This window comes from Cherax quadricarinatus, chromosome 35 (genome assembly GCF_038502225.1).
Source record: "Cherax quadricarinatus isolate ZL_2023a chromosome 35, ASM3850222v1, whole genome shotgun sequence".
Classification (NCBI taxonomy): Eukaryota; Metazoa; Arthropoda; class Malacostraca; order Decapoda; family Parastacidae; genus Cherax; species Cherax quadricarinatus.
In genome coordinates, this window is record NC_091326.1 from 1155519 (window position 1) to 1171980 (window position 16462).

A 16462-nucleotide genomic window follows, 5' to 3' on the forward strand; every position below is an offset into this window, starting at 1 on the left:
GAATTTTCAATATAGACCTGAATAATAATGTCTACATTCCAACATTTTAGCGCTTTTTGATTATAATAATGTCTACATTTCTACACCTGAGGGTATTCTCTCTGTCAGTGGTGTACATCACTAGTGTAGACTTAGTTATCCCTGTGACCTTCAGTCCCTCATAGCAATACTTTTTAACGCACAGCGCAAGAGAAGATTACACTTGATGATCACGTTGGCCAGGGTCAAGCCAGGATCCCACACTCAGTTGTCAGCTACGCTCATTTCCTGTGCGTCCTCAGGGAAAACTTACCTAAGTTGCGTCTGCACCATATACTTGTCGCAACTCTGCAGCATTACTGGAGCAGAGGAGACTGTGAATGGTTGTTACAGCACCGATCGTGAGTGTTGATGGCGGTGTTGACCTCAAACAACCCCGAGGATACGATACAATTGCCCGGGATTTTTGCAATGCTTGTGGTATGGAAGATTTCTACTAAATGTGTAGTTTAAAAGATAAAGTGTCAAGTTGACATGTATTAAATCGCGTAGACAACTTTAATTAAAACGTTTTGCAAAGCAAATCGTCTTTTTAAAGACCACAGATATTCTGTATAGTTACACTGTGTAGCTATACAGGTACTCTGTAGTTACACAGATACTCTGTAGTTACACAGGTACTTGTAGTTACACAGGTAGTCTGTGTAGTGTCCATTTATACAGGTTTTCCATATATGAGATTTGTCGTCATTCGTGGTTCGATGATTGATAGCCCAAAGGTTCATACCTTTGTTAACGAGTTGCTTACTTGAGTTAACTTTCACTAGCGTTGAAGCAGCCAGAACCTTCATGAACCGAGTGTATCAGTATACTTACACTTGTTGCAAGTTAACTGCGTAAATGAATGCATGTCTGTTTCACGGTGATGGAACGTTCTACTTTCTCAGGCTTCCTATCTTAATGGGAACTTTGGTTCTGTAATCATTACTTGTTCTCATGTATGTAAGACTCTCTCACTCTTTCATCTGTCGTGACAGAATTAGATACCTACAGAAATAGCAGATACTTTTTGTGTAGACAGTAAGATGATCTGCTGTCTTCCCCGTCTAGTCCCATGTACTCATCAGCTTTTCATGTTTTTCCGTGTACTTCTTCCTTCCATCTCTCCCATCAACATATTTTCCATCCCAAAACATTATTCCATTAATTCAAAAAATTGCCCTCTAGTTCATCACATCCCAGGGCCCCTTCAACATTCCTTCCTCTAGCTCATCACATCCCAGGGCCCCTGCAACATTCCTTCCTCTAGCTCATCACATCCCAGGGCCCCTGCAACATTCCTTCCTCTAGCTCATCACATCCCAGGGCCCCTGCAACATTCCTTCCTCTAGCTCATCACATCCCAGGGCCCCTTCAACATTCCTTCCTCTAGCTCATCACATCCCAGGGCCCCTTCAACATTCCTTCCTCTAGCTCATCACATCCCAGGGCCCCTTCAACATTCCTTCCTCTAGCTCATCACATCCCAGGGCCCCTTCAACATTCCTTCCTCTAGCTCATCACATCCCAGGGCCCCTGCAACATTCCTTCCTCTAGCTCATCACATCCCAGGGCCCCGGCAACATTCCTTCCTCTAGCTCATCACATCCCAGGGCCCCTGCAACATTCCTTCCTCTAGCTCATCACATCCCAGGGCCCCTTCAACATTCCTTCCTCTAGCTCATCACATCCCAGGGCCCCTTCAACATTCCTTCCTCTAGCTCATCACATCCCAGGGCCCCTTCAACATTCCTTCCTCTAGCTCATCACATCCCAGGGCCCCTTCAACATTCCTTCCTCTAGCTCATCACATCCCAGGGCCCCTTCAACATTCCTTCCTCTAGCTCATCACATCCCAGGGCCCCTTCAACATTCCTTCCTCTGGCTCATCACATCCCAGGGCCCCTGCAACATTCCTTCCTCTAGCTCATCACATCCCAGGGCCCCTGCAACATTCCTTCCTCTAGCTCATCACATCCCAGGGCCCCTGCAACATTCCTTCCTCTAGCTCATCACATCCCAGGGCCCCTTCAACATTCCTTCCTCTAGCTCATCACATCCCAGGGCCCCTTCAACATTCCTTCCTCTAGCTCATCACATCCCAGGGCCCCTGCAACATTCCTTCCTCTAGCTCATCACATCGCAAGGCCCCTACAACATTCCCTCCTCTAGTTCATCACATCCCAGGGCCCCTACAACATTCCCTCCTCTAGTTCATCACATCCCAGGGCCCCTGCAACATTCCTTCCTCTAGCTCAGCACATCGCAAGGCCCCTACAACATTCCCTCCTCTAGTTCATCACATCCCAGGGCCCCTGCAACATTCCTTCCTCTAGCTCATCACATCCCAGGGCCCCTACAACATTCCCTCCTCTAGTTCATCACATCCCAGGGCCCCTGCAACATTCCTTCCTCTAGCTCAGCACATCGCAAGGCCCCTACAACATTCCCTCCTCTAGCTCAGCACATTCTTGGGCGCTTGCAACATTCCTTCCTCTTCAATAGTGCATAACGGAAGCTCTTCCCTCAAATACGGTGAAGTTGCATAATCTGTAGTCAGAGCAGCGTGTTAAGCTACAGCCAGCGGACCAGGACACCGACTGATGCACCAGGCCACTGACTGATGCACCACGCCACCGACTGATGCACCAGGCCACCGACTGATGCACCAGGCCACTGACTGATGCACTAAGCCACCGACTGATGCACCAGGCCACTGACTGATGCACTAAGCCACCGACTGATGCACCAGGCCACTGACTGATGCACTAAGCCACCGACTGATGCACCAGGCCACTGACTGATGCACTAAGCCACCGACTGATGTACCAAGCCACCGACTGATGTACCAAGCCACCGACTGATGTACCAAGACACAGACTGATGTACCAAGACACAGACTGATGTACCAAGACACAGACTGATGTACCAAGCCACCGACTGATGTACCAAGACACTGACTGATGTACCAAGACACAGACTGATGTACCAAGCCACCGACTGATGTACCAAGCCACTGACTGATGTACCAAGACACAGACTGATGTACCAAGCCACCGACTGATGTACCAAGCCACCGACTGATGTACCAAGCCACTGACTGATGTACCAAGACACAGACTGATGTACCAAGACACAGACTGATGTACCAAGCCACCGACTGATGTACCAAGCCACTGACTGATGTACCAAGACACAGACTGATGTACCAAGACACAGACTGATGTACCAAGCCACCGACTGATGTACCAAGCCACTGACTGATGTACCAAGACACAGACTGATGTACCAAGCCACCGACTGATGTACCAAGCCACTGACTGACGTACCAAGACACAGACTGAGCGGCCGTGTGATTTATCCATCAAATTTACCTCTGTAAATTATAGCGCGTTGAAAGTTTTAAAGTGAAGGCTGGAATTGTGGCCAAGGAACGTCAAATATCTTTACTTTCTCTCTCTCTCTCTCTCTCTCTCTCTCTCTCTCTCTCTCTCTCTCTCTCTCTCTCTCTCTCTCTCTCTCTCTCTCTCTCTCGTGTCACAGGGATTAAAGTACCCATGATGTTAGCGTGCAGGTGATTTTGAGGCTTAATGACCCATGTGAAATCAATGGCTTTCAAACCTAACAGACTAACAAATTAACCTATAAAGTACAGTACAGAGATCGTTGTTATTTACATCATCACAGTATAGTAACAAGGTAAGAGCATAGTAACAAGGTAACAGCATACGAGAGAGGTTGATCATTACATCTTTAACAGGTTAACGGAGTGCATTCCTTCAAGGGAGGTTATAATGAGGATAATACAAGAGAGGAGACGAACAAAGTCACAATACTGTGACTGGAACAATTCACCATAAGCTGCATTTTGGAGAGGAACTTCATGACGGCGTTTCAGTCCGTCGTGGAAAAGTGTCAGGTTACAAGTCTTCCTCTTGAGTGGTAGTTTGTTGCCAGGAGTGGAGACGCCTGCCGCAGGTTCACTGGAGTAGGAATAACATCTCTCTCTGCAGTAAAGATGACTCTGTCTGCGGTGATCATGGCGCCTGTAGTGTCATGCAACTGATCCGCCTCCTTTAACTTCTCTGGTCTCCATACCATGTGCATACTTTCCCCTAACACCTCCACTTACACCTCAAACACTTCTATCCCTCACGTACATCTCTTTTTCCCACAACATCTTACTTATTACTTCATTTCCTACCACCTCTCTTCTTGCCCTGCCAGTACCACCAGCAGTACCAGCACTACCACTACCAGCACCAGCAGTGTTATGGGTGTTAGTGATGCAGACAATCAGTCGTCATGCTGAGCCATTGATTGTATCCTCCAGCCTGTCATGTAGCTCTCTCTGCGCTGTTATGCGGAAGTGCTTGGTTATGCTGCAGGAGCCATAAATGCTCCAGATAGATTCAGTGTAGAATCTGAGGTTCTCTGAGGAATTGGAGCTATATTCTCTCCCTTGGATCAAACTTGATTACTTCCCGTTTCCCCAATCGCAGAATGACTGACGGGTTTAAAGGTTCCCCATGACTGTAATAATATTAAGTTGAGAGTAGATTTTTAAGTATATTATGAAAATATTGAAACACTAATATCCAGGAACACTGATTAGTACTTCCTACCACAGGTCCCCCAGTGCATGATGTTCACCTTGGAACCAGAGCTGGAGAACAACACAACATGTAAGTAATTTTTGTGTGTATTAAACCCATCGACAAAAATTAATAGAATAAATTGCAGCAGATTCCTCATTAGTAAATGCTTAATGTAATTAGCTTAGTATGCGTTGCATGACTCACTGGCTCAGTTTCCTGATCTGACCTCTGATAATGAAGATCTTCAGCCAGTATAACTGCGGCAGTGACACTGGCAGTGGCCTGTGTGTGTGTGTGTGTGTACTCACCTATTTGTGGTTGCAGGGGTCGAGTCCTAGCTCCTGGCTCCTGTGTGTGTGTGTGTGTGTGGAGGACTGTGAAGATGTTACAGCCTTAACACCCTTTCAATGGGATGAATTCATACTGGTGAGGAGCTCTTGATCGAAGGAATGTAAACTAACCCAGCCTTCCTTGTATTAAATATGATTGCCTTCCATTCTCCAGACGCTGTATGACACGCATGTATTTCTCTCTTTCTCATTGTTATTTTAATAATAACTTAAAATACTGACCTGGAGGGCATTGCGAGAGATGAGACATGCAAGTGATGACACCAATGTGGAGTGTGGCGGACAGTGATGATTACTGTCGCTGAATTATTTACAATACTGCTGGTCAACAAGTATTGCCTGATTGTGAAATTCCTTACAGTGGAAAGTTATACTCTAGTTTCGTCAACGTAAAGCAATAAGAAGATAGTGGTCAACAAGGTAATCAATGTTAATGATATTGACTTATTCACTTCATGTGTACCTCCAGTTGGGCTCTGTAGATTGAAGCACCTGTAAGGAAATTTGAGACTGTAAACTATAGTGTTGCACTCAGACTGAATAATATACATTACATCTTTCTTTACTACGAGGCGCAGGTAGTGAATATAAATTTGCAGCAATCACTTCCTTATATTCACTATTTATCCGAAGAGTCAAATCTGTCGACCATGTGAGGGAAATGGTTATTACACACCTGATATTATGCAAGGAATGGAAGAGGAGCTTGCAATACCTCCATAATCTAGCAAGACCTGTCAGCGTGTGTTTGTGATTGTCTTGGCGAGTAGGTCCTCCCTTCTGGGTGTTCCGTAAGTCTGGAACTATGGGGAAAAACATGGAAAACCCGGCAGTAATAAAGACTTGTATTCCTAGGACATGTTCAGTGTGTTTACATTATTATTTATACGAGTAGAATTATGCGGATGCGTTCTTAATTGCTCATACACGTTGGGGATTGAAAAAGAAATTGATGTGAAATTATTTTTCTTGACTTACCACTCGAAGATGAACAGCGGGAGCATAAGTGAGCCTTCCTGAGTAAGGTTTTCCGTGAAGCATATGCTGCTGCTGCTGATGATGATGATGCTGCTGCTGCTGCTGCTGATGCTGCTGATGCTGCTGATGCTGCTGCTGCTGATGATGATGCTGATGCTGCTGCTGCTGATGATGATGATGCTGATGCTGCTGCTGCTGATGCTGCTGCTGCTGCTGATGATGATGCTGCTGATGATGCTGCTGATGATGATGCTGCTGCTGCTGATGCTGCTGTTGCTGCTGCTGATGATGCTGCTGCTGCTGCTGCTGCTGCTGATGATGCTGATGCTGATGCTGCTGCTGATGATGCTGCTGATGATGCTGATGCTGATGCTGATGCTGATGCTGCTGCTGATGATGATGATGCTGCTGCTGCTGATGATGCTGCTGCTGATGCTGCTGCTGCTGCTGCTGCTGATGCTGATGATGCTGATGCTGATGCTGCTGCTGCGGCTGATGCTGCTGCTGCTGCTGATGATGATGATGCTGATGCTGCTGATAGTGCTGATGATGCTGATGCTGCTGATAGTGCTGCTGATGCTGATGCTGCTGATAGTGCTGCTGATGCTGATGCTGCTGATAGTGCTGCTGATAGTGCTGCTGATGCTGATGCTGCTGGCGAGTCACGAGTCTTATTACAGAGTAGAACCTGGTACCATTACGTCACTCATCCTTAAAGTGAAGGTGGGGTGTTTGCGTTGCTTTGCGATGTTCGCGTTGCTTTGCGATGTTCGCGTTGCTTTGCGATGTTCGCGTTGCTTTGCGATGTTCGCGTTGCTTTGCGATGTTCGCGTTGCTTTGCGATGTTCGCGTTGCTTTGCGATGTTCGCGTTGCTTTGCGATGTTCGCGTTGCTTTGCGATGTTCGCGTTGCTGTGCGATGCTCGCGTTGCTTTGCGATGTTCGCGTTGCTTTGCGATGTTCGCGTTGCTTTGCGATGTTCGCGTTGCTTTGCGATGTTCGCGTTGCTTTGCGATGTTCGCGTTGCTTTGCGATGTTCGTGTTGCTCTGCGATGTTCGCGTTGCTTTGCGATTTTCGCGTTGCTTTGCGATGTTCACGTTGTTGTGCAATGTTCGCGTTGCTTTGCGATGTTCGTGTTGCTCTGCGATGTTCGTGTTGCTTTGCGATTTTCGCGTTGCTTTGCGATGTTCACGTTGTTGTGCAATGTTCGCGTTGCTTTGCGATGTTCGTGTTGCTCTGCGATGTTCACGTTGTTGTGCGATGTTCACGTTGCTTTGCGATGTTCGTGTTGCTCTGCGATGTTCACGTTGTTGTGCAATGTTCGCGTTGCTTTGCGATGTTCGTGTTGCTCTGCGATGTTCGTGTTGCTTTGCGATTTTCGCGTTGCTTTGCGATGTTCACGTTGTTGTGCGATGTTCACGTTGCTTTGTGATGTTCACGTTGTTAGGTCATGTGTAAATGTAGTCACTGAACATGTATCAAGGCTGAGGGATTGAACACCTTAAAATCACTTCAATTCTTCCACCAACTCTCAGTATTTTGAGGTGGTCAGTCCCTCAGACTGAGGGACTGACCACCTCAAAACTTTAAGGGTGATGGACTGATTACATCGTCTTCAAGTCTCTTCTGCTTCTATCAACTTTTCTGTACTCGACTGAAGAAGCCTACTGTGTAGGCGAAACGTTTCGAAATAAAGATACCTAACTGTTGCATATGTGTCTTACCTAACTACCCAGATGTTGCACGTCTTACCAACCAATAAAACCCAGGTGTTACACATATTCTACCTTACTAAATACTTTTAGGTTAGGTTAGGTAGGTTCTTCAGGAAATAGGACAAGTATTTCCTGGTGCGGGTCTTAGTCTTATGATGACCCACAGCTGGAGCTTTTGGTGTGTTGATTGACTAGTCCACCTCTTTAAAAAAAATTGTGGTTATATGCAGGATGCTGTAGAGGATAAACAAAATACAGATGTATACACAGACTTTGCAAAATCTTTCGACAAGTGTGACCATGGTGTAATAACACACAAAATGCGGGATAAAGGAATAACGGGAAAAGTTGGTAGATGGAGCTACAACTTCCTGACAAATAGAACACAAAGAGTAATAGTAAACAGAGTAAAGTCCCAGGCAGCCATGGTAAAAAGTTCTGTTCCACAAGGCACAGTACTTGCTCCCATTCTATTCTTCATCCTCATTTCTGACATAGAGATGTAAGCCATAGCTCCGTGTCTTCCTTTGCGGATGACACCCGGATCACCATGGCAGTGACCTCCATCGAAGACACTGCGAGACTCCAAGTGGACATCAACCAAATCTTCGAATGGGCCACTCAAAACAATATAAAGTTCAACGAGGAGAAATTTCAACTACTCAGATATGGAAAACTTGAAGAAATTAAAAATGTGTCAGGGTATACCACAAATTCTAACCATACAATAGAGCGGAAATGTAGTGTGAAGGACCTGGGAGTGATAATGTCAGAGGATCTCGGCTTCAAAGACCACAACAATGTATCTACCTAATCCGCTAGGAAAATGATAGGATGGATAATGAGAACCTTCAAAACTAGGGACGCCAAGCCCATGATGATTCTCTTCAAATCGCTTGTGCTCTCTAGGTGGAATACTGCTGTACACTAACGGCCACCTTCAAGGCTGGCGACATTGTATTCCTGGAGAGTGTATAAAGAGCTTTCACGGCAGACATAAGTGCGATAAGGCACCTAAACTACTGGGAACAGTTGAAGGTCCTTGATCTGTATTTCCTCGAACGCAGGCGAGAAAGATACGTGAAAATATACACTTAGAAGGTTCTGGAGAGATTGGTACCAAACGTGCACACGAAAATCACTCCACATGAAAGCAAAAGACTCGGCCGGAGATACAACATTCCCCCGATGAAAAGCAGGGGCGCCACGAGTACACTGAGAGACAACACAATAAGTGTCCGGGGCCCAAGACTGTTCAATTGCCTCCCGGCATACATAAGGGAGATTACCAATAAACCCCTGGCTGTCTTCAAGAAGGTACTGGACAGGCACCTTAAGTCAGTACCTGACCAACCGGGCTGTGGTTCGTACGTCAGCTTGCGTGCGGCCAGCAGTAACAGCCTGGTTGATCAGACCCTGATTCACCATGAGGCCTGGTCTCAGACCGGGCCGCGGGGGCGTTGACCCCCGAAACCCTCTCCAGGTAAGGTTCGCCAGGAAATATGGCAAGTACAGTGGTATAGCTATAATTATAACCATTAAAAATTACATTTTTACTCATATTACATTTTCGAAATACTATAATCATATTTGAATAGTATTTTTTATATTATTTTTCGCCTCATTCACGACGTTGAAATCTGAACAAAATTATCTGTAAAACATCAATAAAAAGTCTGGGTTTATTGGTGCCACCAATGTTGGTGCCACCAGTGTTGGTGCCACCAATGTTGGTGACACCTGTGTTGGTGCCACCAATGTTGGTGCCACCAATGTTGGTGCCACCAATGTTGGTGCCACCAATGTTGGTGCCACCAGTGTTGGTGCCACCAATGTTGGTGCCACCAGTGTTGGTGCCACCAATGTTGGTGACACCAGTGTTGGTGACACCTGTGTTGGTGACACCTGTGTTGGTGCCACCAGTGCTGATGACACCAGTGTTGGTGACACCTGTGTTGGTGCCACCAATGTTGGTGCCACCAATGTTGGTGCCACCAATGTTGGTGCCACCAATGTTGGTGACACCTGTGTTGGTGCCACCAATGTTGGTGCCACCAATGTTGGTGCCACCAATGTTGGTGACACCTGTGTTGGTGCCACCAATGTTGGTGCCACCAATGTTGGTGCCACCAATGTTGGTGCCACCAATGTTGGTGACACCTGTGTTGGTGCCACCAATGTTGGTGCCACCAATGTTGGTGCCACCATTGTTGGTGCCACCAATGTTGGTGACACCTGTGTTGGTGCCACCAATGTTGGTGCCACCTGTGTTGGTGACACCAATGTTGGTGCCACCTGTGTTGGTGCCACCAGTGTTGGTGACACCTGTGTTCGTGCCACCAATGTTGGTGACACCTGTGTTGGTGCCACCAGTGTTGGTGCCACCAGTGTTGGTGCCACCAGTGTTGGTGACACCTGTGTTGGTGCCACCAGTGTTGGTGACACCTGTGTTGGTGACACCTGTGTTGGTGGTGCCTACAGTGTTGGTGGCACCTGTGTCTGAAATGTGATGTTTGCGGGGGATGGGATCGTATGGCAGCTTTCTGCACTAGAAGAGATGTATGGTAATTATAATTTTCATTCAGGAGGAGTGCCCTTATGCCGATGTAGGCCTAATACACGGTGACTACCTTGATGCTGGTGTAGACCACCTGATACACGGTGACTACCTTGATGCTGGTGTAGGCCACCTGATACACGGTGACTACCTTGATGCTGGTGTAGGCCACCTGATACACGGTGACTACCTTGATGCTGGTGTAGGCCACCTGATACACGGTGACTACCTTGATGCTGGTGTAGGCCACCTGATAAACGGTAACTACCTTGATGCTGGTGTAGGCCACCTGATACAAGGAATTATAGCTACTCTCTACTGCTTTGGATCAAAGCTGGCTCAGCTTGACATGGCAACACCCATGTACCTACTACACTGCTAGGTCGACACCTCTAAAGAAATGGATTTCATATATTTCACTTTGTGTACTCGCGGTGATCAAGGTCCAAGGACAGAAACATTTCCGGTAAAGATGTCCCAAGTGAATGCATTGTTGTCCATTTTCCTTCTTTCGAGATATTGGTAATCATTTACTCTCTTACAAGGTGAACACCTGTATACTGCTAGGTGTAGAGAGACGTCAAGTAAACACCTATTTATTGATGAAAAGAGCATGTGAACACCTTCTTACTGCTAGGTGAAAAGAGCTGGACACCTTCTTACTGCTAGGTAAAGAGAGAGAGTTGTTGAATACCTATTTATAGTTAGTTAAAGAGAGAGAGCCAGTGAACACCTATTTACCGCTAATTAAAGAAAGAGAAAGCATGTGGAAACCTATTTCCTGCTAGTAGAAGACAGACGGTGGTTGCAGAGACACTTGTCCAGGGCTCCTTCCCAGGATCTTTCGAGAATTAATGTAGTAACCAGTGAAGCAACGGACCAGTGTGCCATGAGAACCATACAGCATTAAGAATGCAACATTGTGCTATTCTTACGGTAAAAAAAAATAAATACTGTATGATGTCAGTTTTTGTGACTGATGCTATTGTCAGTTAGAAAAATGGTGAGTGTAATTTTAGCTGCGTGCCTAGTATAAGAGGATTAAGATGAGGCTGCAATTTTAGACATTGTAAATTTATGTTTGTACGCTTGAAATGACTAAGTTTTGAGAAAGTAGAGTGACACTTTAGTTTTTTGAACCTTTACAAACAGAACAAGTCTAAGTAATTTGTTTACTATAATTGTACATTATATTCCATTATACATGTATATTATAATATAAATAGTTCGTAATTGCCTTTTTGTAACTACCGAAGCAAACATAAGCTGAGAGACACTTCACGGTATATATACACTGAGAGATACTTCACGGTATATATACACTGAGAGATACTTCACGGTATATATACGCCTAGAAATACTTCACAGTGTATATACGGCATTGTGACCTCTTGTAACTTATTCCATTCTTTTACCATTGTGTTTATGAAGAACTTTCTAGTATCCTTTCTATGTGTGTATGTGTGTGCGCGTGCCGGTATATTTACCTAATTGTAGTCACCTGATTTTGATTGCTGGGTTCGAGTCTCAGCTCCTGACTTCACACTCTTGGCTGCGTGAGCCCTATTTTACCTATTCTTACAGCTATGCTTAGCTTCTGCTTCGACCACTTCGTTGGCTAGGTCGTTCTGCTTACTGACCACTCTGAGACTAGCGAAGTACTCACCTATTATCTCACCTATTTGTGGTTGCAGGGGTCGAGTCGCAGCTCCTGGCCCCGATGTGTGCGCTTCACATGCCTTCAGTATTTAACTGGTTTTGCCCCTCTAACAGTAAGATATATATATTGATGACAAAGTTTTGCAACCTCGGATCAGACGAAACCAGGTATTACCTATTCCTTACTGCCATCTGCACACTGCATCTGTACACTGTATATGTACACTGTATCTGTACACTGTATCTGTACACTGTATCTGTACACTGTATATGTACACTGTATCTGTACACTGTACATTGTATTTGTACACTGTATCTGTACATTATGTTGCTGTCTGCCCATATCTTCCTTGCTCCCTACATGCTTGGTGTGTGTGTGTATGTGTGTGTGTGTGTACTCACCTATTTGTGGTTGCAGGGGTCGAGTCTTAGCTCCTGGCTCCGCCTCTTCACCGGTTGCTACTAGACCCTCTCTCTCCCCGCTCCATGAGCTTTATCAAACCTCGTCTTAAAACTGTGTATGGTTCCTGCCTCCACTACGTCATTTTCTTGGCTATTCCACTGCCTTACAACTCTGACTGAAGAAATACTTCCTAATATCTCTCTGACTCATTTGTGTCTTCAACTTCCAATTGTGGCCTCTTGTTTCTGTGTCCCCTCCCTGGAACATCCTGTCTTTGTCCACCTTGTCTATTCCACGCAGTATTTTATATGTCGTTATCGTGTCTCCCCTGACCCTCCTGTCCTCCAGTGTCGTCAGGCCGATTTCCCTTAATCTTTCTTCATAGGACATTCCCCTTAGCTCTGGAACTAACCTTGTGGCAAACCTTTGTACTTTCTCTAGTTTCTTGACGTGCTTTATCAAGTGCGGGTTCCAAACAGGTGCTGCATACTCCAGTATGGGCCTGACATACACGGTGTACAGTGTCTTGAACGATTTGGTTGTGTGTGTGTACTCACCTATTTGTACTCACCTATTTGTGGTTGCAGGGGTCGAGTCCTAGCTCCTGGCCCCGCCTCTTCACCGGTTGCTACTAGACCCTCTCTCTCCCCGCTCCATGAGCTTTATCAAACCTCGTCTTAAAACTGTGTATGGTTCCTGCCTCCACTACGTCATTTTCTAGGCTATTCCACTGCCTTACAACTCTATGACTGAAGAAATACTTCCTACTATCTCTCTGACTCATTTGTGTCTTCAACTTCCAATTGTGGCCTCTTGTTTCTGTGTCCCCTCCCTGGAAAATTCTGTCCTTGTCCACCTTGTCTATTCCACGCAGTATTTTATATGTCGTTATCATGTCTCCCCTGACCCTCCTGTCCTCCAGTGTCGTCAGGCCGATTTCCCTTAATCTTTCTTCATAGGACATTCCCCTTAGCTCTGGAACTAACCTTGTCGCAAACCTTTGTACTTTCTCTAGTTTCTTGACGTGCTTTATCAAGTGCGGGTTCCAAACAGGTGCTGCATACTCCAGTATGGGCCTGTCATACACGGTGTACAGTGTCTTGAATGATTCCTTACTAAGGTGTCGGAATGCTGTTCTCAGGTTTGCCAGGCGCCCATATGCTGCAGCAGTTATCTGATTGATGTGTGCTTCCGGAGACATGCTCGGTGTTATACTCACCCCAAGATCTTTCTCCTTGAGTGAGGTTTGCAGTCTTTGGCCACCTAGCCTATACTCTGTCTGTGGTCTTCTGTGCCCTTCCCCTATCTTCATGACTTTGCATTTGGCAGGATTAAATTCGAGAAGCCATTTGCTGGACCAGGTGTCCAGTCTGTGTGTGTGTGTGTGTGTGTGTGTGTGTGTGTGTGTGTGTGTGTGTGTGTGTGTACTCGCCTAATTGTGGTTGCGGGGGTCGATACTCAGCTCCTGGCCCCGCTTCTTCACTGAGTGCTACTAGGTCCTCTCTGTCCCTGCTCCATGAGCTTTATCATATCTCATCTTGAAGCTATGTATGGTTCCTGCCTCCACTACTTCACTTGCTAGGCTATTCTACTCCCTGACTACTCTGTGACAGAAGAAATACTTCCTAACATCCCTTTGACTCATCTGGGTCTTCAACTTCCAATTGTGACCCTTTGTTTCTGTGTCCCTTCTCTGGAACATCATGTCTCTGTCCACCTTGTCTATTCCACGCAGTATTTTGTATGTCGTTATCATGTCTCCCCTGACCCTCCTGTCCTCCAGTGTCGTCAGGCCGATTTCCCTTAACCTTTCTTCATAGGACATTCCCCTTAGCTCTGGAACTAACCTTGTAGCAAACCTTTGTACTTTCTCTAATTTCTTGACGTGCTTGATCAAATGTGGGTTCCAAACAGGTGCTCCATACTCCAGTATGGGCCTGACGTACACGGTGTGCAGTGTCTTGAACGATTCTTTACTAAGGTATCGGAACGCTATTCTCAGGTTTGCCAGGCGCCCATATGCTGCAGCAGTTATCTGGTTGATGTGTGCTTCTGGAGACATGCTCGGTGTTATACTCGCTCCAAGATCTTTCTCTTTGAGCGAGGTTTGCAGTCTTTGGCCACCTAGCCTATACTCTGTCTGTGGTCTACTTTGCCCTTCCCCAATCTTCATGAGTTTGTATTTGGCGGGGTTAAATTCGAGAAGCCAGTTGCTGGACCAGGTGTCCAGTCTGTCCAGGTCTCTTTGAAGTCCTGCCTGATCCTCATCTGATTTAATTCTCCTTATTAACTTCACATCATCTACGAACAGGGACACTTCTGAGTCTAAACCTTCCATCATGTCATTCACATATACCAGAAATAGCACTGGCCCTAGGACCGACCCCTGTGTGTGTGTGTGTGTGTGTGTGTGTGTGTGTGTGTGTGTGTGTGTGTGTGTGTGTGTGTGTACTCACCTAATTGTGGTTGCAGGGGTCGAGAGACAGCTAATTGTGTGTGTGTGTGTGTGAACAAAATTTTTTGTGTAACGAGAAGCATCGCCATTAAACATAATTGTCAAGAAAATATCCTTAATAGAAGAAAATTCAGTAGAATTTCGAGCACCGAATAAAAGACAAAATAATGCAGATCATTGCAAGAAACGTAAACACAAATTCTACATTGCAAAAAAAAAAAACACTGCCAGTAATGGAGCGTCATTATAACCATTTCATAAAGTCAACAACAGTCCAGTAGACTCACGCCGCTGCGCTCCCTTTTCCTTTCGACGGAAGCTTATTACAGCATAAGTTAAAAAAAAAACTGAATGACTCAGCAACGGAATCTCACCTTGCGGGACGCCCTTTGGAGTGAGGGAGGGGTGATGGAGGGTACGTATGAGAGAGTGCGGGGTAATGATGGAAGGGGGGGGGTTGTTTTGGGAGGGAGGGAACGCTGATATAAAGTGGTCTTCCTCGCCTCTCTGCTAGTCAGTCGCTAAGGGATCACTCGTGTAAAGGCAAGTACACAGCCACATTACTAGTTTTATATACAGTTACACATATGCGCGCGCACACGTACACACAAATGGGCAAATGTTTCTCAGGGCCAGGAACTGTGAATCGACCCCTGTAACCACATATAGGTGAATACACAGTGAATGAGATGGAGTATGTGGCCGGAAAGTGCAGAGAAGTTCGCTACCAAGAGCAACAGAAACAATGGGAAGACCAGAGTGAGCCCATGGTTTACCCAGAGGTGTAGAGATGCCAAGGCTCAATGTGCTAGAGCATGGAAAAAAAAAAAAACATAGAAGGCAGAGCTTAGGAAAAGGAGGAGTTGAGCCGAAGAACCAGAAACGAGTATGTATGGATAAAAAGAGAGGCTCAAAAGCAGTTTGAGACTGACATAGCATGGAAAGCCAAATAATCCAACCCAAAATTGTTATACAGTCACATCAGGAGGAAGACAACAGCAAAGGACCAGGTAATCAGGGTGAAGAAAGAAGGGGAATTCACAAGGAATGACCAGGAAATCTGTGAAGAGCTCAGCAAGAGATTTTGAGGAGTATTCTCAGAGGAGATAAAAAGGCTATAAGCAATCCGAAGCGGTAGAGTGCACCAACGAGAGTTGGACACAATACACAACTGGGAAGGTGAAGAAACTATGTGAGCTAGGTGCCTCGAAGGCGGTGGGACCAGATAATTTCTCTCCATGGATTCTGAGAGACGGAGCAGAGATACTGTGTGACTTAAGCAACAATCTTCAGGCAGTCTATCGACACAGGGCAACTGCCGGAGGTGCGAGATTCAGCAAATGTGGTCCCAATTTTTACGAAGGGAGACAGCGTTAAACTACAGACTAGCATCACTGACATGCATGGTATGTAAAGTTAAGGAGGTTATGAGACGAGTGGTGGATCACATAGAAAGGAGTGGGTTCGTACTTGGCAACCAGCACGACTTCAGGGATGGTAAAGTCAGGACTCGAAGCAATGGTTTTAAGTTGGAAAAAATCAGATTCAGGAAGGATATAGGAAAGCACTGGTTTGGTAATAGAGTTGTGGATGAGTGGAACAAACTCCCGAGTACCGTCGTAGAAGCTAAGACGTTATGTAGTTTTAAAAATAGGTTGGATAAATACATAAGTGGGTGTGAGTTGGACCTGACTAGCTTGTACTAATAGGTCTGATGCCGTGCTCCTTA

At 45.8% G+C, this 16462-nt stretch overlaps 1 protein-coding gene across 2 annotated transcripts in view; it reads left to right on the forward strand.

Moving 5' to 3' along the window:
* Positions 1 to 16462, forward strand: part of LOC128695183 (sialidase-like) — a 38509-nt gene that overhangs the window by 6214 nt on the left and 15833 nt on the right. Inside the window, exon 3 of one of the 2 annotated variants that reach the window (XM_053785679.2) lies at positions 4649 to 4703. The gene's annotated coding sequence lies outside the window, so the exon portion shown is untranslated. Of the gene's footprint in view, positions 1 to 3650; positions 4704 to 16462 lie in introns of those variants that run through there. The other variant, XM_070091276.1, reaches the window with a different exon arrangement.